Source organism: Aethalodelphis obliquidens, unplaced genomic scaffold (genome assembly GCF_003676395.1).
Source record: "Aethalodelphis obliquidens isolate GAN/ISIS:26980383/991018 unplaced genomic scaffold, ASM367639v1 scaffold72, whole genome shotgun sequence".
Taxonomy (NCBI): domain Eukaryota; kingdom Metazoa; phylum Chordata; class Mammalia; order Artiodactyla; family Delphinidae; genus Aethalodelphis; species Aethalodelphis obliquidens.
Genome location: NW_020838016.1, coordinates 11,285,154 through 11,311,486, shown reverse-complemented (window position 1 = coordinate 11,311,486; position 26,333 = coordinate 11,285,154). Strand labels below are relative to the sequence as shown.

Below are 26,333 nucleotides of genomic sequence, written 5' to 3'. Positions count from 1 at the left end.
TCTTCTAGGGAGGAACACACACACACACACACACACACACACACACGTGGATGCGCGTGTTATCTGTTCTAAAACATTCCTCAGGGAATACTTGTTCTCTTTGTCTTGATTCGGTTTCCTATACCAAAAGGGAATACTGGCACAAATAAAAATCCTACACAGAAACAAAATATTTATGATAAAGCAAGCCACTCATAAAACAGCCAGGTTCACTGGCAAAAGCAGGAATGGAATAGAGGATTATGCTACAACTGATAACATGGTACAATTTACGGCCATGAACTGCCTCAGCACAACTGCTCTGGACTTTTCCTCCACCGCAGAATTTGAAGTGGTTAGATCCTATCAAAATTCCAGTTGTGCAAGCTCCTATTGAGGCCCATGGATATTAAAGGAGAAATTCACAGGGTCAGTCTGGAAATCAACAAGCCCAGGGCTCCAGCATTTTATATTAGGCCCCCTTGATTGGGCCTCCTTCTCTAGACCTCCCTGGAAGAAATGGATTTGTAGCTCCATAAGGCTTCTGCATTGCAGGAGACAGAAACCTTAAAATGCATGCACTACCAGAATGATCTAGCAGCAGGTGCATCGATTTGAAGTCAGTGTGAGGGGGGAGGAATGGGATTCACAATGGAGAGGCAGCTGGAAGGGGTAGCCTGCTTTCTAACGGCCCAAGTTCCTTGGCTCCTAGGGTTTTCACCAGCCAGCTCAGGAGAATCACAAGTTCAGCATTTCTCTCTAAATCCCAGTTTGCAAAACAACAGCCAAGCCTCATAGACTGGTCAGAGAGGTAGGTGTGGATGGTACGTGGGAAAGCCATACTTTGCATGTGGTGATGTCTTTTCTCACAAGCATACAGGGTCGTTGCAGACACGTGAGATTTAAACATTCTCAGTAAGTTAAAAATAAGAGATTACTGAAAGCATTTTTAGAATTCTGAAATGATTCTAATATAGTGAATTGAAGGAGATATATGTGATACTTTATATATCTATATATGCTTTTAAAACCTGTACTACAGGAATGGCAAACAAGGGCAATCCTGTTCACAAAGATGGTTGATTAAAAGCAATCCCAGGGCTTCCCTGGTGGCGCAGTGGTTGAGAGTCCGCCTGCCGATGCAGGGGACACGGGTTCGTGCCCCGGTCCGGGAGGATCCCACATGCCGCGGAACGGCTGGGCCCGTGAGCCATGGCCGCTGAGCCTGCGCGTCCGGAGCCTGTGCTCCGCAACGGGAGAGGCCACAATGGTGAGAAGCCTGCGTACCGCAAAAAAAAAAAAAAAAAAAAAGCAATCCCAAATGTTGGGGGTACTCACTGGGGTCTCTTGAAGTGACAAGGTAAGTTTGGCCATAATAGAATGGACTCAGAAAAGCCATGTTATTTTTGCAATTGTACTAGTAGCAGTTTTATGAAAAACTTGAGAATTCTCACGAATTATGAATATGCCTCAGTTTCTCTAACCATAAAACACATAACCAATTCTCAAGATCAATCTGAAATGAACTATTATAAAAAATGGGACAAATGTCAATAAATACTAATAATGAAGTATCACTAACTAAACTAAGATCCTTAGGTAAGATCACCAAAGAATAACTATAAAGCCCTCTGAGCACTGTTTACCAGGTAAGAGTGAAATCCATTTACATGATTGATATTTAATGGCGACTTTATTGGCTTAAATTATACCATGAAATTTTACTCTTTTTAATTAAGGTAACCATAAAAAAGAACACTAGTAATCAAATATAGAGACTGACTAAAAAGGGAGATTGAATAAAGTATAGAAGTATGAAAAGGTATACAAATCAGAAAACCCACATTCACGTATTTCGATGAAAATAAAATCCATAAAGAAAATAAGAGAAATTTTTCAAAGGCGCAAAAGGAATGTAAGTAGAAGTGACAGAAATGATTGACAAAATAATCAAATACAAAATGGAAAAACAATAGAAGCCTATAAGTCGGTATATTAACACTCAGCTACAGTCAACGGCTAGAAGTCAGTATAAAGACAGTGATGTTGCCCTAAAAACTCTCACAAAAGGAAAGCATTTGTTACTAACCACTGTAAAGCGGGATGCTGCCAGCACGAGAAGGGTCTCAAGATAGGATTCTAACATTGTCCTTTCTATGTTCATCTTCCTGTAATCATTTAGTTCCACTTTAAAAACTCGGTGATATAGCATGACCATAAAAACAAGAGTCTGTTTTCCCAGCAAGAGAAATCAACATTTGTTCCATCTTGCAACTGGATTCCCTACTCAGGCCCATAATAGGGAGAGAAGAAACAGAGTGGTGTGACCGTTCCAGTAGCAGCGTCTCTTTACTGCATTTTCTTTCACTCCTTCCTTCAATAAGAATTGAATTTTGTATAAGGAAGGTCACCTGTCACCTTGCCTTAGACAGTTACATGATTCCACTTACCCAACTTTCAACAGCCCTCCTCTACCCTCCCCCCCCCCAGAGGATGCTGTGCTCTGTGCCCCACCCCAGCATGTTTTATAAACACTCTTTATCCTGCAAACCATGTTCACCCATGTTAAGAAATACAACTCTCTTCTTGTTAGTCCTCAGCTGAGGCTCCAAGCTCAGGGCTGGCATGATAAAATTTTCTTTTTAAAAGATTGAGGTAGGAATGGAACAGAAGGCAATTATCACTGAAAGTTGTCATCCTTGTACTCTCCTGGGGGCGCACTGACATTCCCTTTACAGGGAGTTGCACTGATTCTGCCCACGTGTACGTAGGGACGGGGCATTCGAGAAACCGAGGAACTGGCCAGCTAACCGATAAGGGCTTTTGTTTATTTGGCAGAGTCAGAGGGATTTATTGTCTTTTGAAAGAAGAAATTATCCACAATCACGTCTGGTAGCTTACTTTCACTATACGGATAAAGACTGGCAGTTAAGACAAGGTATGAGTAAATGTTATGGCGAAGAGAAAAAACAGAAAGAAGATTGTCACACAATTTGCAATCTGTGGGACCAGCTTACACATTTCTTCCTGTTTTCACTTAAACCCATGGCTTATAGCAGTGAGGCAGAGTAACTTAAAGAGTAGAAAGGGATAATTAATAAAGGAAACCTTACCTAAAGCTTTTCTGGTTTATTCAGAAAGATCTAGTTTTCAGGGTGAACACCTGGGTGTCAAGGATTATGAAGAACATTCTCCCTGGTATCTGTAAATGTACTGCTCTAAACACTACACAGATGAACTTCAGTGTGTTTTTCTTTCACTTAGGAGAGAGAATCCATTTGGAGCACCTCTTTTGAAACAACTCAAAAAACTTATTTTCTACTATGGCATGCAACATCACTACACATGATTAAAATAGTATTTAAATTCAGCAGGATTCACTTTTATATCTAGGTTTATGCATCCATATTAGTAAACCTGAAAAATATTAAGGAAACTCTCCATCAAGAATGTCCAGCAATGTTCAGGGATGCACAGGAGACCTAAGGAGAATAAAACAGGTACAGTAGGTGTTTTTGTGCTGTCTGCTCAGCCTGTGATAAGCCCCTTCTTCTGAGAACTAATTACATCCACCAGGGAAGGACTTCAGTAGCCATGTGTAAAACATGTGACACTGCAACTCTGGCCACAGACGACTGGAACAAAATTAAGGCCTGATCCAAATTGGGCCAATCAGATTCTCTCTTCCCCAGGAATCTGTAGAGAAGGGATGTAAGCTGAGGACAAGAGGACCAGTCAGTCAGTCATCTTCTTCTTACCATGTGCATGGACAAAGAGATAAACCAGGTCTTGGGAAAGACAAATGAAAGAGATGCAAAGAATGAAACGAATGAATGAAATAGAGAAAAACAGACAGTATTACTTGGACTCCTGAAAACTTTCCATCTTTTCTTGCTGACAATCCTGCTTCCTTCACTCCCCACAGGTGTTGTTCTGGATCTCACTCCCCATTAAACTTCCTGTGTGTAGTTCTTCATCTCAAAGTTTCTTTTTGATAATATGGAAACACAGACTTACAGTCTTCCAGGTATTATTTTACCCACTATTTACTACAAACCATATAGAGATCAACGTTGAGAAGCTCTTCAAATTGGACATTACTATTACATGGTCTATGTATTTCACATTGAAAAGTTATGTTTCAAAAGCACAATAATCTTGATATACTAGAATATTTTGAATCACTTTAGGTTGTTCAAAATTCAAAGGGAGGGTGTACTGCATTGAAATTTTAAAAATTAACAAGAAATTTACTACATCTGAACTTAACTCCCTTTATTAGCTTAACCACCTGTTGAAACACATATGAAACACAGCATCTGGTAAGGCTCTCCAAAAACTTATCATCTAACTGTGAGAATATTACCTCAGAGAATATGGAGTTTCTGGCTTTATCTGAATGATAAAACACGAATTAAAGAGCTTTGGGGAGGGGTGCTTCAAGATGGCAGAGGAGTAAGACGTGGAGATCATCTTCATCCCCACAAATACATCAGAAATACATCTACACGTGGAACAACTCCAACAGAACACCTACTGAATGCTGGCAGAAGACCTCAGACTTGCCAAAAGCCAAGCAACTACCCACATACCTGGGTAGGGCAAAAGAAAAAACAGAGACAAAAGAATAGGGACAGGACCTGCATCTCTGGGAGGGAGCTGCAAAGGAGGAAATGTGTCCACACACTAAGAAGCCCCTTTACTGGCGAGGATGGGGCGGGGGGGAAGCTTCAGAGCCACAGAGGAGAGCACAGCAACAGGGGTGCAGAGGGAAAAGCCGAGAGATTCCCACACAGAGGATCGGTGCTGACCAGCACTCACCAGCCTGAGAGGCTTGTCTGCTCACCCGCCGGGGTGGGTGGGGGCTGCGAGCTGAGGCTCGGCTTCGGAGGTCAGACACCAGGGAGAGGACTGGGGTTGGCTGCGTGAACACAACCTAAGGGGGCTGGTGCCCCACAGCTAGCTGGGAGGGAGTCCAGGAAAAAGTCTGGAACTGTCTAACAGTCAAGAGATCATTGTTTCAGGGTGCACAAAGAGAGGAGATTCAGAGAACCACCTAAACAAGCTTCAGAGACAGGCCCAAGCCGCGACTATCAGCGCAGACACCAGAGACAGGCATGAAATGCTAACGCTGCTGCTGCAGCCACCAAGAATCCTGTGTACAAGCACAGGTCGCTATCCACATCTCCCCTCCTGGGAACCTGTGCAGCCTGCAGTCCCATGATCCAAGGACAACTTCCCTGGGAGAACACACAGCATGCCCCAGGCTGTTGCAACATCATGCCAGCCTCTGCTGCCGTAAGCCCGCCCCGCATTCCATACCCCTCTCTCCCCCTGGCCTGAGTGAGCCAGAGCCCCCTAATCAGCCACTCCTTTAACGCTCTCCTGTCTGGGTGAAGAACAGATGCCAGAGGGTGACCTACATGCAGAGGTGAGGCCAGATCCAAAGCTGAACCCCAGGAGCTGTGCGAACAAAGAAGAGAAAGGGAAATTTTTCCCAGCAGCCTCAGGAGCAGTGGATTAAATACCCACAATCAACTTGATGTACCCTGCATCTGTGGAATACCTGAATAAACAACGAATCATCCAAAAATTGTGGCGGTAGACTTTGGGAACAAATGTAGACTTGGGGTTTGATGTATGCAACTGCCTTGTTTCTCATTTTTATGTTTATCTTAGTATAGTATTTAGTGCTTGATATCATTGGTGGATTTGTTTCTTGGTTTGGTTCTTTTTTTTATTACTTAAAAAAATTTTTTTATTTTAATTATTTTATTTATTTATTTATTATTTTTTCTTTTTTTCTCCCTCCTCTTCTGAGCTGTGTGGCTGACAGGGTCTTGGTGCTCCAGCATGGTGTCGGGCCTGAGACTCTGAGGTGGCAGAGCCGAGTTCAGGACATCGGACCACCAGAGACCTTCCAGCCCCATGGAATATCAATCGGTGAGAGCTCTCCCAGAGATCTCCATCTCAACACTAAGACCCAGCTCCACTCAATGACCAGCAAGCTACAGTGCTGGACATTCCATGCCAAACAACTACCAAGGCAGGAATACAAACCCACTCATTAGCAGAGAGGCTGCCTAAAATCATACTAAGTTCACAAACACCCCAAAACACAGCACCAGATGCTGTCCTGCCCACCAGAAAGACAAAATCCAGCCCTACCCACCAGAACACAGGCACCAGTCCCCTCTACCAGGAAGCCTACACAAGCTCCTGAACCAACCTTACCCACTCGGAGCAGATACCAAAAACAACGGGAAATATGAACCTGCAGCCTGTGAAAAGGAGACCCCAAACACAATAAGATTAACAGAATGAGAAGACAGAGAAATATGCAGCAGATGAAGGAGCAAGGTAAAAACCCACCAGACCAAACAAATAAAGAGGAAATAGGCAGCTTACTTGAAAAAGAATTCAGAATAATGATAGTAAAGATGATCCAAAATCTTGGAAATAGAATGAAGAAAATACAAGAAACGTTTAACAAGGACCTAGAAGAACTAAAGAGCAAACAAACAATAACAAACAACACAATAAATGAAATTAAAAATTCTCTAGAAGGAATCAATAGCAGAATAAATGAGGTTGAAGAACGGATAAGTGACCTGGAAGATAAAATAGTGGAAATAACTACTGCAGAACAGAATAAAGAAAAAAAGAATGAAAAGAACTGAGGACAGTCTTAGAGACCTCTGGGACAACATTAAACATACCAATGTTCAAATTATAGGGGTCCCAGAAGAAGAAGAGAAAAAGAAAGGGTCTGAGAAAATATTTGAAGAGATAATTCCCTAACATGGGAAAGGAAATAGTCAGTCAAGTCCAGGAAGCACAGAGAGTCCCATACAGGATAAATCCAAGGAGAAACACACCAAGACACCTATTACTCAAACTATCAAAAATTAAATACAAAGAAAAAATATTAAAAGCAGCAAGAGAAAAGCAAAAAATAACATGCAAAGGAATCCCCATAAGGTTAACAGCTGATCTTTCAGCAGAAACTCTACAAGCCAGAAGGGAGTGGCAGGACATATATAAAGCAATGAAAGGGAAAATCCTATAACCAAGGTCACTTTACCCGGCAAGGATCTCATTCAGATCCGATGGAGAAATAAAACCTTTACAGACAAGCAAAAGCTAAGAAAATTCAGCACCACCAAACCAGCTTTACAACAAATGCTAACAGAACTTCTCTAGGCAGGCAACACAATAAAATGTGTTTTTTTTAATTAATAACAAACCCAAAACGATTAAGAAAATGGTAATAGGAACATACATATCAATAATTACCTTAAATGTAAATGGAATAAAGGCTCCAACCAAAAGACATAGACTGGCTGAATGGACACAAAAACAAGACCTGTATATATGCTGTCTACAAGAGACCCACTTCAGACCTAGGGACACATACAGACTGAAAGTGAAGGGATGGAAAAAATATTCCATGCAAATGGAAATCAAAAGAAAGATGGAGTGGCAATGCTCACATCAGACAAAATAGACATTAAAATAAAGACTATTATAAGAGACAATGAAGGACACTACATAACGATCAAGGGGTCAATCCAAGAAAAAGATAACGATTGCAAATATTTATGTACCCTGTTGGGAGCCAAGAAGTTTTCGCCGTTAGAAGATGGCCGACACCCTGCTTCTCTTCCTGATTTTTGAGATAGAAGTTCGCGCCTAAAATGAAAGCCCGCGCACGCAGCACCAATGATGATTAGCCAAGTACTTCCCTCATTCTGAATCCCGCCCCCCTTTCTCTGCAGTGTATAAATACAGCTACCGCAGCAATAAAAGTTTGAGGCTTGATCAGGATTTTGTCTTGCCTCCATTCTTTCGCGTCTCCTGCCCTTCCCCCTTTTTTCAACCCCCACAGGTTCCTCCTCGGACTCACAAGGATTTGTCCTGCTGGTCGGGACTCCCGGGGACGCCCAGGGCCGTACACATACCCAACATAGGAGCACCTCAAAACATAAGGCAAATGCTAACAGCCATAAAAGGGGAAATCAACAGTAACACAATCATAGTAGGGGACTTTAACACCCCACTTTCACCAATGGACAGCTCATCCAAAATGAAAATAAATACGGAAACACAAGCTTTAAATGACACATTAAATAAGATGGACTTAATTGATATTTATAGGACATTCCATCCAAAAACAACTGAATACACTTTATTCTCAAGTGCTCATGGAACATTTTCCAGGATAGATCATATATTAGGAGAGAAATCAGGCCTTGGTAAGTTTAAGAAAATTGAAATCATATCAAGTATTTTTTCTGACCACAATGCTGAGACTAAATATCAATTACAGGAAAAAAACTGTAAAAAGTACAAATACATGGAGGCTAAACAATATGCTACTAAATAACTAAGAGATTACTGAAGAAATCAAAGGGGAAATCAAAAAATACCTAGAAACAAATGACAATGAAAACACGACTACCCAAAACCTATGGGATGCAGCAAAAGCAGTTCTAAGAGGGAAATTTATAGCAATATAATCCTATCTCAAGAAACAAGAAACATCTCAAATAAACAACCTAACTTTACACCTAAAGCAATTAGAGAAAGAAGAACAAAAAGACCCCAAAGTTAGCTGAAGGAAAGAAATCATAAAGATCAGATCAGAAATAAATGAAAAAGAAATGAAGGAAACAAAAGCAAAGATTAATAAAATTAAAAGCAACAAAAAGAATAAAATATCTAGGAATAAACCTACCTAAGGAGACAAAAAACCTGTATGCAGAAAATTGTAAGACACTGATGAAAGAAATTAAAGATAATACAAACAGATGCAGAGATATACCATGTTCTTGGATTGGAAGAATAAACATTGTGAAAATGACTATACTATCCAAAGCAATCTACAGATTCAATGCAATCCCTATCAAACTACCAATGGCACTTTTCACAGAACTAGAACAAAAAATTTCACAATTTGTATGGAAACACAGAAGACCCCGAATAGCCAAAGCAATCTTGAGAAAGAAAAATGGAGCTGGAGGAATCAGGCTCCCTGACTTCAGACTATACTACAAAGCTACAGTAATCAAGACAATATGGTACTGGCACAAAAACAGAAATATAGATCAATGGAACAGGACAGAAAGTCCAGAGACAAATCCCTGCACATATGGTCACCTTATCTTTGATAAAGGAGGCAAGAATATACAATGGAGAAAAGACAGCTTCTTCAATAAGTGGTGCTGTGAAAACTGGACAGCTATATGTAAAAGAATGTAATTAGAACACTTCCTAACACCATACACAAAAATAAGCTCAAAATGGATTAAAGACCTAAATGGAGGCCAGACACTATAAAACTTTGAGAGGAAAATATAGGCAAAACACTCTATGACATAAATCACAGCAAGATACTTTTTGACCCACCTCCTAGAGAAGTGGAAATAAAAACAAAAATAAACAAATGGGACCTAATGAAACTTAAAAGCTTTTGCACAGCAAAGGAAACCATAAACAAGGCAAAAAGACCACCCTCAGAATGGGAGAAAATATTTGCACATGAAGCAACTGACAAAGGATTAATCTACAAAATTTACAAGCAGCTCATGCAGCTCAATATCAAAAAAACAAACAACCCAATCCAAAAATGGGCAGAAGACCTAAATAGACATTTCTCCAAAGAAGATATACAGGTTGCCAACAAACACATGAAATGATGCTCAACATCACTAATCATTAGAGAAATGCAAATCAAATCTACAATGAGGTATCACCTCACACTGGTCAGAATGGCCATCATCAAAAAATCTGCAAACAATAAATGCTGGAGAGGGTGTGGAGAAAAGGGAACCCTCTTGCACTGTTGGTGGGAGTGTTAATTGATACAGCCACTATGGAGAACAGTATGGAGGTTCCTTAAAGAACTAAAAACTGAACTACCATACGATCCTGCAATCCAACTACTGGGCGTATACCCTGAGAAAACCACAATTCAGAAGAGTCATGTACCATAATGTTCATTGCAGCACTGTTTACAATAGCTAGGATGTGGAAGCAACCTAAGTGTCCATTGACAGATGAATGGCTAAAGAAGATGTGGCACATATATACAATAGAAATTTACTCAGCCATAAAAAGAAATGAAATTGAGTTATTTGTAGTGAGGTGGATGGACGTAGAGTCTGTCGTACAGAGTGAAGTAAGTCAGAAAAAGAAAAACAAATATTGAATGCTAACATATATATGGAATCTAAAAAAAAAAAAAAGGTTCTGATGAACACAGGGGCAGGACAGGAATAAAGACGTAGATGTACAGAATGGACTGGAGGACATGGGCAGGGGGACGTGTAAGATGGGATGAAGTGAAGGAGTTGCATTGACATGTATACCAAATGTAAAATAGCTAGTGGGAAGCAGCCACATAGCACAGGGAGATCAGCTCTGTGCTTTGTGACCACCTAGAAGGGTGACCTCCCTATCCAGGAGGGTGGAAGGGAGATGCAAGAGGGAGGGGATACGGAATACATGTGTAAATATAACTGATTCACTTTGTTATAAGCAGAAACTAACAGAACATTGTAAAGCAATTATACTCCAATAAGGATGTTAAAAAAAAAAAACAAAACAGCTTTGGGTTTTTAAGAGTGTAGAAAATCTCATATTTTCTTTGTTCTTCTCTTGGCAATTATAGTCTTTCCTGAAATCTGAGAGCTTGGAGAATTAATGTATTTTCTATTGAAAACTTGAAAACATCCATTTATGTCTCAGTGATAGAAATATATTGTGGCAGAAAATTCTCCTCCACTATCGAACACATTTTGTACAAGCAAAGGGAAAAGTCTTTAGACTCTATCAAAAACTCATGCAGTTAACCAAAAGTAATATGTTCATATTTTATTACTAATCAGTTGTACTCTAATAAGACCCCAAATGGACTATGGTTATCAAAAATACTTTGTCGTTTTTGTTACTTCTTTCTCTTTGAGGGCTCAGAGAACTTTTAGCAGAATTAAAACATTTACAAAGCTTTTAAAACAGCTTTGCTTTCCTTTAGGGGCAAAATGTCATTTTTGTATGCAATTGTTTGATATCACTGATGTCTTTGATAAGTGACATCATGGTAGAAGCTAAGAATACCATCTAAATTATTATTTTCCCTCTAGCATTTCACTGGATATAGGAGTCTGATTAATATTTAATCACCGTAAATGTGAACATAATTCTATAGAAACTAATGCATTGTCCACTTTAAATACATCTGCCCCTTATTATAACAGATCAGTGGCCAACACATATGTTTCCTATAATAAGTGTGCAAAACAAAAGAATGCCCTAAGTCAGGAGAATATTAAGGAGAATTTAACACGGGATGTCATTTCAATTCCCTATATCTGAAATTGGTTAAAGAACTATATGTACTATACGAAGAAAAGTTGTAGCCATTTTATTATTTGGAAAGCATATTAACCAATTTAGCCTAATAATTGAAATGTTGATGCACTCTCAGCCTTTTAGCTAAAGCAGAGCAATTATGGGTAGTGAGAGCTTTATCACAGCTTTGCAGTTTCCTGGCCTTTAAGCCTGTATCTCTATGGGTTTCTGAATGAGGTGTCGTTTTAGTAGTTATGGGGCCCATTTAAACATCATTGCATCAATTGTGATCATTGCCTGCTAAGCTGCCCTTTTCCCTCTCCTTCCCAACCTGTAGAGGTTTTTTGTTGGTTTTTTTGCGGTACACGGGCCTGTCACTGTTGCGGCCTCTCCCGTTGCGGAGCACAGGCTCCGGACGCACAGGCTCAGCGGCCGTGGCTCACGGGCCCAGCCGCTCCGCAGCATATGGGATCTTCCCGGACCGGGGCACGAACCCGTGTCCCCTGCATCGGCAGGCGGACTCTCAACCACTGCGCCACCAGGGAAGCCCTGTAGAGGTTTTTTGGACTGCTTCTCTGGGTCTTTCCTTGGGTTGAGATAAACTCTACTCTTGGCAAGATTTGGATTTCTTGAGCACCATTCTCATTGCTATGTCCTTTTGCTATTTGGATTGTTTAACCCAGGGATAAATTTGTCAATCTTGCTTTATCTTGGATCATAACACTACCCTGACCGGTACTTGACAACACACCAGAAGTTAATTACCATGATCAAAACAGAAGATATAGAGCCTCCACCTGTTTCTACACTGAGTAAATATTGGTCCTTGCAACAGGAACTGACCCATGTGTGATGAATCGTTTAACAAACCAGTGGTTTGTATATTGCAGATACACTTGCCTGACTTGAGCCGTCTTGAATAAAGATCTGTCTCAAGAGCTCCGAAGTCTGAACCTCTTCCATAATGAGCCAATGAACCAATCTTTCATTTCATTTTATGCCATTTTAGATTTCCATAGGATTATAAAATAGCAGGTGTTCATTCTGCTTTTTCTCTCCCAAAGAACCATCCCTCCACATACACATACACATGCGCACAAGATGTATAAAGGCCAAAGAAAAGAAATTTTATTTTTGCCTGTAAATAGCTTTGATATATACGTTTTAAGAATTTTATTACAAATTCAACTTTTCCACCATTATATCTTTAAAAGAAATCCCTTGAAATTCAGTTGTCATTGATCCTTGATTCCTTTCTTAGTGTCAGAAATTTTTAAATTCAATTTTAGATAGAGATTTTTTTCCTGCCTTTCAGTGACGTACCAAATTTGCAAACCTTTTTAGCAGTCTCACTGAATTCACCCACAGCCATTTTGTGAGTGTTTGAACACTTACTTGTTACACGGATGCCCTCCGAGTGATATCGAAGAGTTCTCCCCACTGGGAGTGTAATGGTCCCTCCCTTGCACATCAAAAAAAACAGTATGTTCAGCCTGTTGTCCCTTCTATTTTTCTATTACGTCACATTTACTTTTCTATCTCGGCTTCTTTAGCGAAAAATGAAATGAGTGGAGAAACTATTATTTCTCATCAACCTCTTCGGAAAAGCAGACATTTAAAACTGTTTCACTGACTGGGAGTATTCCTTTACTTCTCCTGTCAGATTTACCATCTTTATACAACAGTTTTCTAAGCATGATATGAAGCCTCGGAAGCTTGTGCTCAGACTAAACATCTGCTCCTGGTTGAAAGAGCCTCTTATTCTCGACATTTCTACCATCACTCCTGGGCAGAGAATAAGTGAGCACAGCCTCCTGCATATCTGTGGGGTTAGGTTAGGTCTTCCTCTGGCCAATAAAGCATAATTCTGACAAAACCCATTTATTTTAAAGTTCACACTGTTTTTCAGCTTCACAATCACCTCCCACCCTTTTTCATGTACTTTAAGAAAAAAAAGTTTATTGTACAAATGTTTGGGAAACACAGATAAGTATAAAAATAAAAACACCAATAGCTCCCAACCAGAAGATGACCACTGTGGTTCACAACCTCAGGTTTATCCTTCCAGAAATAAAATATAAGTGAATAAAATAAAAATAAAAATGTTTATTTTAAAAATTGATATCACACTATACCACAGTTTTGAAAAATGTTTTTTGTTCATTTAATACATTTCTATGTTTGTCTATGAGATTTTAGTGTCCATGTCATATTTCATTGTACAGATGTCCATTAATTCCTTTAAACATTCCTTTGCTTTTGGACATTTAGATTTTCTTAAATAATTTGCTGTTATAGACAGAGAAGAGGTAATGTTGCAGTTTGGAAGTTCCTGTTACATATACCTTTATAACTTTAAAGTATAAAGGATAAAACTAGGCTTTATAACAGTGAAGATGATTTTTGCCAAATTGATTTGTGATTAATGGCATTTTTTGTTCTTCTTGCTTGTATACCCAATATTGCACACATGAATCTTTGGAGAAAGTGGAAGTTAAAAGAGAAGGAAGGAAGAAAGAGAAAAGAGAAGAAAGGGTCATCACTGAGTGCTTCCTCTGTACCACATTCTGCTAAAAGCTTTCAACACTTGAAGTCATTTAACCTTTCCTGTAAGCCCTGACTTGCCACCTTCTGTTGTATAATTATTAGCCCATTTTAAAGGTGATCAATTTGAGGATAGAGAGGTTATGAAGACCACAGATTATACACAGCTTGAGTACTTTAATACCAGAAAGCTGTGTAACCTTGCAACATTTGCTTAAGTTCTCAGAGACTTGATTATCTCATTTATAAAATGAATGAGATGTTCAGATCTCTTCAAGTTCAAAGAGTTTATGATCCTAGGTTTAATAAAAAGAATGCTGCCATACCTTGGAGGTATCTTCACACTCCAATATGAGGATACTACACAACTTAAGTAAGACTTACCAAAGAGGGACCAAAAACGTGTTCTGTATCATTAGCCAACACCCACCCTGAGGTTTAACAAGATGATGGTTGAAGAAGACAAAAGCGTCTCATTGAAGAAAGTCGCCGATGTGCTGTGGCAGTGTACCTCACATACCCCCTCCCCTCCAGCCGTGCCCCCTGCTATTGGGGAGGGCAGGGAAAAGAAGTCCTTTCCTTTGACCTTCAGTTATGTGCAAGGAGCTTCCTGGGGATGATGCAGAGGAGCGCTTTGGAAATTAAGATCTACAGTAAAATGGTGTCTCATTTTTGACAAGGTCCTAGCTGAAACATTTTGCAGCAATGATGAAAACGTAGGATTTGGGAAATGCCTGCAGTACCGCTGATGGCAGATCAAACATGTGTGTGTGTGTTTCCCAAAGTCCCAATGTGAAGCCTACTTGTAGAGTCAGGCCACTCGAGGTGGCTATTCTCTTGCTCTCTGTACATCCCCTGAGAGACCAGTGCCTGCTTCACCTACACCCTACACACATGACTGACCTTCTGACATACTTGCTCCAGGCCCCAGCAGGTGATTTTTCTTATCAAAGGGGTGGTAAGGGGTGTACCCCTCTGCTTCTTCCTCTGGTAACTGATGAGCCCACCTGATATCAATTCCCCCATAACTGGTAACCTCCTCCTCCCCCAAGGGATCAAAGACGGCCACCATGTCCTGCCCACTGTCTGTCCCACAATGGGGTGTCGCTCCAGGACCTTACTTCAGATGTGTTAAGATCCTCTTATCCACTAAACCATTAATGTCTCTTTCGCTGACTCCGGGCTCTTTCTTCAGTCTTGAAGCTGGGCAAGTACAGAGCTTGCGGGCCTGTGGGGTGCAGCCCAGCACTACTATAGAGCAGTCTACCTGGGCATTGCCAGGGTAAGGCTATGTCAGCAGAAAGAGGCCAGAGTGGGGGTGGGAGTGGGAGGACATTATAAGCAACCATTTGCAGGGGTGGCTCTTACCACATCAAGGGATTCATCTGGGTACTCAGGCAAGACGATCACAGATGTCCCCACGAGAGAAAATTTCAGCTTTAAATACCTGCCAAGGCCACAAGAAACCAAGGTCAGATTTCCTTAGTCAACCTTGCCCCTTACCTCTCCTCCTACCTGCTTTCCTTCTCGGAGGGTCAGGGCAGCCTACAGAGTGGGGGAGGGGTAGACACTTAAGAACATAGAGAAGAAGCTGACCACGTGCTCACCGCCCGGTAGGCTTCTGCGGCCGCAGCCAAGCCAAGCTGGAAAAACAGAGAGAGGTTTGGAGCTTGGATCTCGTATTGGACTGAACATGTTAATTACCGAAGTGACGTGATCTTAATACGCAGAAACGACTGGAAGATAGCCCATTATCTGAGAGTGACAAGATAAGTCAACGAATCTACTCAACTTTTTATCCAAAGAGTTGGGGGGAAAACTGGTGCCCTGAGCTGGATAAAAGAGGCAGATGGAGGGGAAAAAAAGTTGCTTTCCTGTGGTACCCTAGGGAGTCCCACCTCTTTCCACAAATAGGTTGATTTAGAAGGTATCAAAGGGTGCAAAGCCCTCCTCAGCTTGAGCATAAATATACCTACTGCTAGTTTCAAACAGGTCTGGACACGCCTGGGGAACTGGTGGAGCAGGCCTGCTGGCATCTCTTTATTAGGACACTCTCGGGAAGACAAAATATCTTGAAATGGAAACATAGGCTTGACTCAGTGACAAAGCTCTATGCCTCAGGGTGAAGAGGTGATTCTGATATGGCATTTGTCAAAGGGATTCTTCTGCTGCCCTCTCTAGACTCCTGTAGTATATAAGAAGAGAGTGAAAGAGAAGGCTGTATCAAAATGAAAGATGTGTCTCCAAAGATTCCTTTCCTTCCTGTCCTCACCATGGTTCACTGTGACTGGAGTATATACTTCTTGGCCACGTGACTTGTTTGGGCCAATAGGATATGGATGAAAGTTACAGTGTTTTCTGAGGCCTTATAAGGCATCATTTATTTCCATTCAGTACTCGAGCTTCTGCCGTTTCCATAAGAACCTATGTCTGAACGCAACCTGCAGCCTAAGCCCAGGCAATGCTACTCGAGCCCAGCAGAGCCATAGCCATCCCATGAATCCAAAAGTAAAAATTCAACACTGATTTTTGTAAGCCACACATATTTTGGTGTTATTTGTTGGGCAGCATTGTCACAGTGAGAAACAAAACCGACTGATACGAGCAATTTCTGTTAAAATGCGGTTGGACACCGGGGCATATAAAACACTGCAGTTCGAAGGATGTATTCACCCCTTATTTTGTTACTGAACACTCAGAGTTGTAGCACCTTTAGTGATTCAGGGCAACAGAAGTGACAGGAGGACCTGGGAGAGACCACAGTGCCTGTTGCCTGGAAACGGGTGGCAACGGCCATGCTCGCACAGGTACTGAGTGGCGATAGTAGTCGGAATTTCCGTATGAAGGTGCTTAATAGGCCCACAGGAGGTGGGAGAGGGGAGGACAACTTCACAGATCCACACTGTGGCTGACCGTACTTGTGTAGAACCAGGTGTGATCACATCCTGTGATCTCCCCAAAAGACATGTGGTCCTGTAGTACCAGTCAGAGCCAGAAACAAAGAAATCCAGGTTCCATCATTGCAATGGACTTTCATTGAAAAAATCAAATCCTCGAACAAAGGCAAAAACATGTCCCAAAGAGTGGTGGGAAAACTGGTACTTTTGATGATAGGATAGAGATTCAAAATTTCAACAAGGTGAAAACATGAGATGAAATCAACAAAATGAAGTGAGGATAAATGTAAAACTTTGCATCGTGATTCAGGAAATCTGATGTCCAGATTCAGACAAAGGGACGGAGATTAAGAGGAAATGATCAGGACATGTTATATGATAAGCCCATTTGATTTACAGTAAAGCTAATGCAATCTTATATTGCATTAATGAAAGTGTAATGTCCAGATGAAAGATGGGATAGTTTCTCTGGACTCGGCACTGAATATAGTGTAGGGGCTCAGTTACATTAAATTCTGTCAGCATTTATCCGTCTGCTTTGTGGGTATCATTCAACTGGATATGGCATTTTGAGAGTGTACAGTGATGCAAAGGAATGGCTCCAAAGCACTAGAGTGAGGAACATGAGGGTTTTGGAAGCTGCAACATAAAAGACATTCCTGAAGAAAAAAGAGGTGTTTAACCTGAAAAGAGATGACTTCAGGGAGTTAATGAGAGTTATTTTCAAATGTCTGAAATGCTATTCTTTGAAAGAATGAATAAGCTTATTTTATGAGACTCCACAGAACAAAGCCAAGGCCCGTGAGTGGATGGTACAGAGTCACATTTTGATGCGATGTAAAGGGAACATTTACAATTAGGACTATTGAAAAAATAAAACTGGCTCTCTTGCAAAGGAACGAAGCTTACATTCCTAGAGGTATATAAGCAGAGGTGTAAAGTGACCATGTGGCAAAGGGATTTCAGTTTGGGGTTCTATTTCTCTCTCTCTCCAAAACTCTATCAATCTGTGAAGGCTTCTGATAATTTACCACTTACTCAGCAGTAAAACAATCTTCATAGGATCCCCCTGCTTTATCATCCAGAGGGGCATATGTGAGAAGCAATCCATCTAAGAATTTTCCCACATTTACAAGAGCTTACTTGCCCACATGATATTTTCTTACACGCCTTTTGGAAAAGTGAGCTCAGAGACGGCTGAGGTCATGTTTGAGTACATGTGTATATGAGCTTTGCCCTTGCTCACACATTTGTGATACTGTGTAGATGGTTGGGTCTGTCGATAAATAGAGACAGATGGAAAGAGAGGAGCAACAAAAGAGAGAGCAACAGAGAAAGAAAGGAGAGAGACAGACAGACAGACAGACAGACAGAGAATGTAGCCAAGAGGGTAGAAATTGCTGTTTAAAACTGCGCATAACTAGAGTCCCCATCCTCTAGGAGAATGAGATCGTTTTCTCCCTTTGGGACACTGTGTGTTCAGAAAAACTCCTTCCTACATATAAAAAGTGAAGCACTCCGGCACAGTCCATCAGCCAGATAAGTTAAACAAAAGTTACTGAATTGTTTAGCAGAGTTTATGTAAGAAGAAGTTTAAGCTTCAAGGGCAGCTTGAAGCTTAACATCATCATACATGATGAAGGGTCTAAGGAGGAAGAGGGAGAAGAAAATGCCCAACAGGATGACTGTATGCAGTGGTCCTCCCTCTGTGGGTGAAGCCAGGGAGATGAGCAGAGAACAGGGATTTCCAAGAGGCAGCTGGGGCATTAATGAACTAATTATTCTTGAGTTACTCCCCAACCACCAGCATAAGTTGGCTGCACATGCAGTCTCGTGAGGATGGACCTTTGAAAGGTGAAACAATCTGGGAGGTGTCCAGTGTGGGTCAATGCTAGGCATGAAGGTAACAGAATGCCCGAGAGTTGAAAGTCTGGCAGACACTAAAAGTAGAGCAAGAGGAGACAATGATAAATTTAAATCTTACAAAGAACCCTGAAATATTAAGATGGGAACAGAATTTCTTACAGGGTCTCCTAGTCTTGTGATGGAAGTTGGAGCAGTTTTACTTAAATCCTGATGGTCAAGGTCATCCCTGGAGACTATCTGCAAATGAGCTGACAAGTCTGGCAGGCTTTCCTAAACTCAATGTATGAATGAATAATAAAGAAACAAAATAATCAGCAACCACTTTGAAACCATTTGTAGGCTTAAGTTTATTATTAATGCATTGTTAATAAACAACAAGTAAATGAAGAAAACCCAATAAATGCCATTCATACTTTTGAGGACTTGGCTTGTTAAGAAAATTATTAAAAAATAAATGAAAATAGGTGCAGCCACTAGGGAAAACAGTATAGAGTTTCCCTCCAAAATTAAAAATAGAACTACCATATGATCCAGCAATTCCACTTTTGTGTTTATCTGGAAAAAATGAAAACACTAACTCAAAAAGATTCATGCACCCCCATGTTACTGCAGCATTATTCACTGTAGCCGAGATATAAAGTAACCCGTGTTCACTGATGGATGAATGGCTAAAGAAACTGTATGTTTCTATACTATACGTGTATAGACACACACACAACGTAATATTATTCAACCATAAAAATGAAGGAAATCGGGCTTCCCTGGTGGCGCAGTGGTTGAGAGTCCGCCTGCCGATGCAGGGGACACGGGTTTGTGCCCTGGTCCGGGAAGATCCCACATGCCGCGGAGCGGCTGGGCCCGTGAACCGTGGCCGCTGAGCCTGCGCATCCGGAGCCTGTTGCTCCGCAACGGGAGAGGCCACAACAGTGAGAGGCCCGCGTACTGCAAAAAAAAAAAAAAAAAAAATGAAGGAAATCTTGCAATTTGTGACAACATGGATGGACTTGGAGGGGATTATGTTTAGTGAAATAAGTCAGAGAAAGACAAATGCTGTATGCTCTCACTTATATGTGGAATCTAAACAAAAACAAAAAAACTCATAGATACAGAGAAGAGATTGATGGTTGCCAGAGGTGGGGTGGGGGAGTGGGAGATGGACAAAATAGGTGAACAGGGTCAAAAGGTACAAACCTCCAGTTGTAAACTAAATGTCATGGGAATGTAATGTACAGCATGGTGACTACAGTTAATAATACTGTATTGTATATTTGAAAGTTGCTAACAGAATAGATCTTAAAAGTTCTTATCATAAGAAAAATAGATTTGTAACTATGTGAGGTGATGAATGTTAACTAGACTTATTGCGGTGATCATGGAGCAATATACACCAATATGGAGTCATTGTGTTGTACCCCAAAACTAATATAATGTTACATGTCAATTATATCTCAATTAAAAAATTTTTAAATAAATAAACACATAATTGGATTCTTTTATGGATAACTATATTTTTCCCCATTACTGATAGCCTGTACAAATATTCAAAGTTATTTTGATTGTTCCTGATTATTTCCTGGTAATGAACAGTAATATATGAGAAAGTTTTGTATGTATTGTGTCAGGATCCCATATTAATTTTTATAAAACAAACATAATAGTTTACAAAAGAAGCACTTCTCTTTGTAGACTATGATTTTGCTCTTCAAAGAGCAATAACATCTATTGTTTTATAAGTTATCTTTCTACTCAGTTTATTTTATTAATGGTTGATTCATTTATAGCAACCACCAAAATCCTGAGAGGTTCTCTTGATGTCTTAGAACCAAAAGTATCCTCTGGAATTTCTCACAAGGTCAAAATAAAAATTAAATCATAGGGCTTCCCTGGTGGTGCAGTGGATGAGAGTCCGCCTGCCGATGCAGGGGACACGGGTTCGTGCCCCGGTCCGGGAAGATCCCACATGCCGCGGAGCGGCTGGGCCTGTGAGCCATGGCCGCTGAGCCTGCGCGTCCGGAGCCTGTGCTCCGCAACGGGAGAGGCCACAACAGTGAGAGGCCCACGTACCGCAAAAAAAAAATAAATAAATAAAAATTAAATCATCTACATATAGTCTGGAGAGAAAATTAAGGCCAAACATTTTGACACAAAAGGAAACAGGTAATCACTGATGGCTCGGCTTAATAGATAAAGAAGTGACCTGTGTTACAGGGCTCCACTAGGGCTTAATCTAGACGGAAAAAAGGGAAAGAGACATAATAGACGAGGGAGGCGTGACTCTAGAAACTGATTCCTTAAAACAGGAACTTAGTCCAATTCCAACTGAATATCCTGTTTTACGTCTTCCTCGGCAATACATCTGAAAATATTTCACAAAACACAACATGCTCTTCCGTAAAGCCCATTTATCATAGGAGGAGCTGAGGACACGAGAGTTTTATTCTTAAGATCATCCAAGGAAGAAGTGGCCTAAGAAGCTGATATTCAATATTCTGCAAGTGGGTAAACAGAACTCCTAAAAATGCAACATGGACTTTGGGACATCCCAGTGGTGTTTTCCCTCCCTCCCTCTCTCTCTCCCTCCCTCCCTCTCTCCCTAAGTCCCTCCCTCCCTTCCTTCCTTCCTGCCTTCCTGCCTTCCTTCCTCTACGAATATAATGGATATTTGAGAAAGATTCAAACAATAAAGAAGTATATATTGAAAAAAGGAGACTTTCTCCCTCTGCCCACCTCATCTCACCCCCAGAGGTAATCACGTAGTATTTAGAGTCTACCTAGAATCCTTCCATATCATCTCAGCTCAGGCCGCTGTAACAAAATACCCCAGACTGGAAGGCTTAAACAACAGATATTTATTTGTCTCAGTTCTGAAGGCTGGGAAGTCTGAGATCAGGGTGCCAGCATGGCTGCTTTCTGGTGAGTACCGTCTGCCTGGCTTGCAGATGGCCAATTTCTCACTGTTTCCTCCACAATAGAGGGTGAGGGGGCAGAGGTTCTGGTCTGTTTTTATAAAGACACTAATGCCATCGTGACCACTCTCATGATCTCACCTAAATCCAATTACCTCCCAAAGACCCTTCAAATACCATCACACTGGAGATTGGGGTTTCAAAATATGAATTTTGGAAGGGTTCCAACACTTGGTCCACTGTACATATCTTCTGTACATTTACACATTTAAATAAATAAACATTGGTTTTTACAAAGAAGTAGGAATATGCTGTATGTATTCTTCTAAAGTTTTTTTTTTTAACTTAAAAATAGACCATGGATATCTTTCCATGTCAGTCCTTGTGGATCAATCTCACTTTTTAAAATAGCATATGATATTCCATAGTATGGCATTTCCAAAATTTATTTAACCATTTTTCTATTGATTGACATTTAGGTTGCTCTCAATTATTCTCCATTAAAAATAATCTTGTGGTTAGCATATATAGCCGTATGAGTATGTGATAATATTTCTAAAGGACAGATAGAGTCTTAGAAGAAGAATGAGGTAGGGCTGGGTAGTCATAGGACACATGCATTTAGGACATTGAGGGACACTGCCAAATGGTCCTGCAGAGGGCTCTCCCACTCCCATTTTTTCATTCTCACCACCAGCCCTTCTACTCCCATCCTGGTATTGACAATCTTACATTTCAAACATCTATCCTATTACCTGACACATTGTAAATGCTCAAGAACTAGTATTTTTATAATGAAAAAATGACATAGACTAGGTATATATCCAGAAAAGATGAAAACCCTAATTTGAAAAGATACATGCACCCCAGTGTTCATAAGTGGCACTATTTACAATAGCCAAGACATGGAAGCAACCTAAGTGTCCATCAGCAGAGGAAGGGATAAAGAAGATGTGGCATATATATATATATATATATATATATATATATATATATATATATATATATATATATATACAATGGAATACTACTGAGCCATAAAAAATGATGAAATCATGCCATTTGCAGCAACATGGATAGATCTAGAGATTATCATACTAAGTGAAGTAAGCCAGACAAAGAGGAATATATGATATCATATATGTGGAATCTAAAATAATGATACAAATGAACTAACCTATTTACAAAACAGAAACAGACTCACAGACATAGAAAACAAACTTACGTTACAGAATGGGAAAAGGGTGGCAGAAGGAGAAACTAGGAGTTTGGGATTAGCAAATACACACTACTATATATAAAATAGACAAACAGGGCTTCCCTGGTGGCGCAGTGGTTGAGAGTCTGTCTGCCGATGCAGGGGACACGGGTTCGTGCCCCGGTCCGGGAGGATCCCACATGCCGCAGAGCGGCTGGGCCCGTGAGCCATGGCCACTGAGCCTGAGCGTCTGGAGCCTGTGCTCTGCAACGGGAGAGGCCACAACAGTGAGAGGCCCGCGTACCACAAAAAAAAGAAAAAAAAAATAGACAAACAACAAGGACCTACTGTATCGTAGAGGGAACTATATTTAATATCTTGTAATAAGCTATAATGGAAAAGAATCTGAAAAAGGATAGATATAACTGAATCACTTTGTTATATACCTGAAAGTAACAAAACATTGTAAATCAACTATACTTCAATTAAAAAAGACTGATATAGATTTTCAATTTATAATGTGTCATGCTAGTTAATATTTTGCTTTACGACTAACCACAAAGGTCCTGTGTCAAATGACTTTCTATGCATGTGAGTTCTTATTAGAATATTACATGACATCACACTATTAGTAACATGCTGTAAGTCTCAAAATCCCCAGGGAACATTGGTATAATGAGAAAGTCAAGGAGAGTTGGAGGTTACTCATTAGGTCTCCACGCTTCAGAACCAACAGCAGCACAAAAACACGAGTCCCTTCACATATTCCTCACATCTCCGCAGCCAGCGGAGGCAATATACCAAATTAATTCTGAGGCGAAAAATGAGTGTCACTGGGTGAATAAAATTGGGAAAAAATATTAGCATGAAGGAACATCTGCTGCCATCACAATGAAGTACTGGCACATAGACCATCTTAAAGTGACAACACTCACAACACTGAAACTAACGTATGGACCGAAAACCCAGTAACTGCCTCTATGTACCTGTGCCCTCTTTAGCTGCTTTCTGACATCCTTAGCCCAGACCTGTGAATCACTGGAATTGTTGCAAAAATTGCCAAAACAACCTCTGAGAAGCAGATGGTTACGAAGCCTTCTGTCCAGATGCCAGAACCCCATATGCTTGCCAATCTGTGTTTCCAGCGTGCACCATTATACTTAAAATTATATTTTTCCTTTTCCTGCCATGTTCACTCTACCATAATTAACAAGTTCCTAATACTTTTCCAGAAAACAAGAAACATCACAGCCTGTTCGCTTCCCTTTTATAAATAGAAATGTGAAAAGCAAGTGTCAGACACCCCCAAACATTCAACCTAAGCTGCAACTCAACTGTTTGGGACTCACATTAGTGGTCTTCGTGGAGTCTTTTTTATAATTTTCTTTTATTTCAACAGAGTCACTGTCTTCCCTGGGCTCTCCAAGTACCTCAGTACTAAGAGGGCTGCTCCCTGATTCTTTTCTAAGTCTATTAGCAAACAAAAAAAGAATAGTTTTTTGTCACGAATTTTTCATTATACAGAACCAGGGAGGAGAATGGTAAGCAGCAAATTCTCTGCTTTTGAACAACATGTGGATTTCTCAAGCTAGCAGCGCTAGCTAATATACCCCACACATCATGACAGCAAAACCTTTGGCACAGTCTCAGAGATTGAGCTTTTAGATACCAAAACAAAGCACTTTGATCAGCACCCAAGTTTACATGTCACAGGGAGAACTGAAATATTTCCCAAATCCAAGTTGACCCTTTGGGGAGCTCAGAGATACCCTTGTTCAGAGGTCAGTCTTTCAAACAATTAGTTTTTCTATTGACTTGTTTATTTGCTCCTGGACCAGAATGCCCACCCCCTCCAGGGTCTGGCACCACTGGGTGTGGAAAATGTCCAAAATTTCACAACAAGTTGTCTATTCTGCAACAGTCAATTTGGCATATTTACATAGTGTTCTAGTGCAGGGCTTTGAAGCTACCAATCATGAATAGCATACTCTCACATTCCTCTTATGTTATTTTCCCAGGAATCTGTGTACCGTACCTGTGATGTTGGTAAGGAAATAACTTTAAACATTCAACCTTTCAACAGAAAAGGAACTTAAATTTCTTTCAGTGAATATTTTGGAGTTGTAGAACAGTACGTTGATTTTATTAGTAAATCTGACACAACATTTTTTTTTTTTTGTCTGTTTGGTGTAGGGAGGCTTTGGTGTAGGTGATGTTTTTGAAAAACTTAGACTACACTGAGATGTGTGAATTTAAATCAGCAATTTAAAAGTAAGTATTATGACATTTTAATTACATTTTAATGGTAAAACCTTGGAAGTGATGCTGATTTAAGTCAAAATAACTTTTGAAAGTGTTTTTCTTGCCTGCAGCTGTCTGGATACCTGACAGGAGGGAAACAGGAAAAGAGAGAGTAAAAAGAGAATGATGTTCTCACCAAGAAAAAAAGTGAGCTGTGCGTTGGGCTTTTTTTGTTTATTTGAATTAAATTTGATAACTGTGATGGAAAGATCTAGGAGTAATAGGAAACTTTTGGACGTGTCATCATGCAAGATACTATGTTTACATTTGTTTTACAAAAAAGTCAACATTAAGGATGAAAAATTGATGACAAAGATTGTAACATAATTTCTGTCTGCATGTATGCCCTCTCTCCCGCTGTCATATGATCTTATGTTTAGGTTCTGCTTGAACTCAAAAGAAAGGAAGGAAGGAAGGAAGGAAGGAAGGAAGCAAGCAAGCAAGGGAAGGAGGGAGGAAGGAATGAAGGAAGAAACTGAGAAGTTCAGGAAGATTAGATACAAACACCAAAATCCCAGAACATTTTTTTCTCAGTATTTCTTCTTCCCAAGGAGAGAGAGGAAAACTACTGAAATATAACTGAAAAAAAAGTTTACTTTGAGAAGCTAACAATAATGAGTTAAAGGCAAAGACATTAAAAAGTTGTACTTAAATATACTGACCTTCTATAAAAAAATAACAAAGGGATGAAATAAGGCCAAGTATGTATGATCTAAAACAAATCGAAATGGATAAATATTACGTTTCTGTTGGAGAGTGCTGTTTTATTTACAGTATTTTTTTTTCATTAGTTTCGCTTGGGACTTCCTAATAATGTTTGTAGTTTTTTTTCCTACACTTAAAACTCCAACCACACTAAAATTTTTGCATTTTACAAAGCACTTGCCCCATGGCCCTGAGCCTTTGCACTGACTATTTCTTCTGTGCAGGATGTGCACTCCTCACAATTCCTGCCACACAGAAAACTAGCCAACAAGGAAGTTTCTTCTTCAGATGGAAGAAAAGAGAATACAGATACTGACCTAGGCATAAGAGAATTTTTAATATTATAAAGGTGACAATTCAAATGAGTGGGTTAATTATTTTGTCCACAACTAGTATTGGAAGAATTTGCTAATTATTTGTAAAATAAGTAAACCTAGACCCCTGCCTCATGCCTTATTCAAAACCAGGTTCCAGAGGTTTAGCAGTGTGAAAATGAAAAACAAAACTACAGCTATTAGAATATCATTTATGAAAATAATTTTTCTAAAAATCAGTTACAATGTGGAAATTTATGGGAAAAAGCAA

General features: G+C 40.2%; 1 long non-coding RNA gene across 1 annotated transcript in view; it reads right to left on the bottom strand.

Annotated features, from left to right (window-relative positions):
• Positions 1-15,028: 15,028 nt before the first annotated feature.
• LOC113612086 (uncharacterized) overlaps positions 15,029-26,333 on the bottom strand; it is a 90,425-nt gene continuing 79,120 nt past the window's right edge. The window contains exon 3 of the long non-coding RNA XR_003429717.1: positions 15,029-15,322. This is a non-coding gene — a long non-coding RNA (uncharacterized LOC113612086). The remainder of the gene's footprint in view (positions 15,323-26,333) is intronic.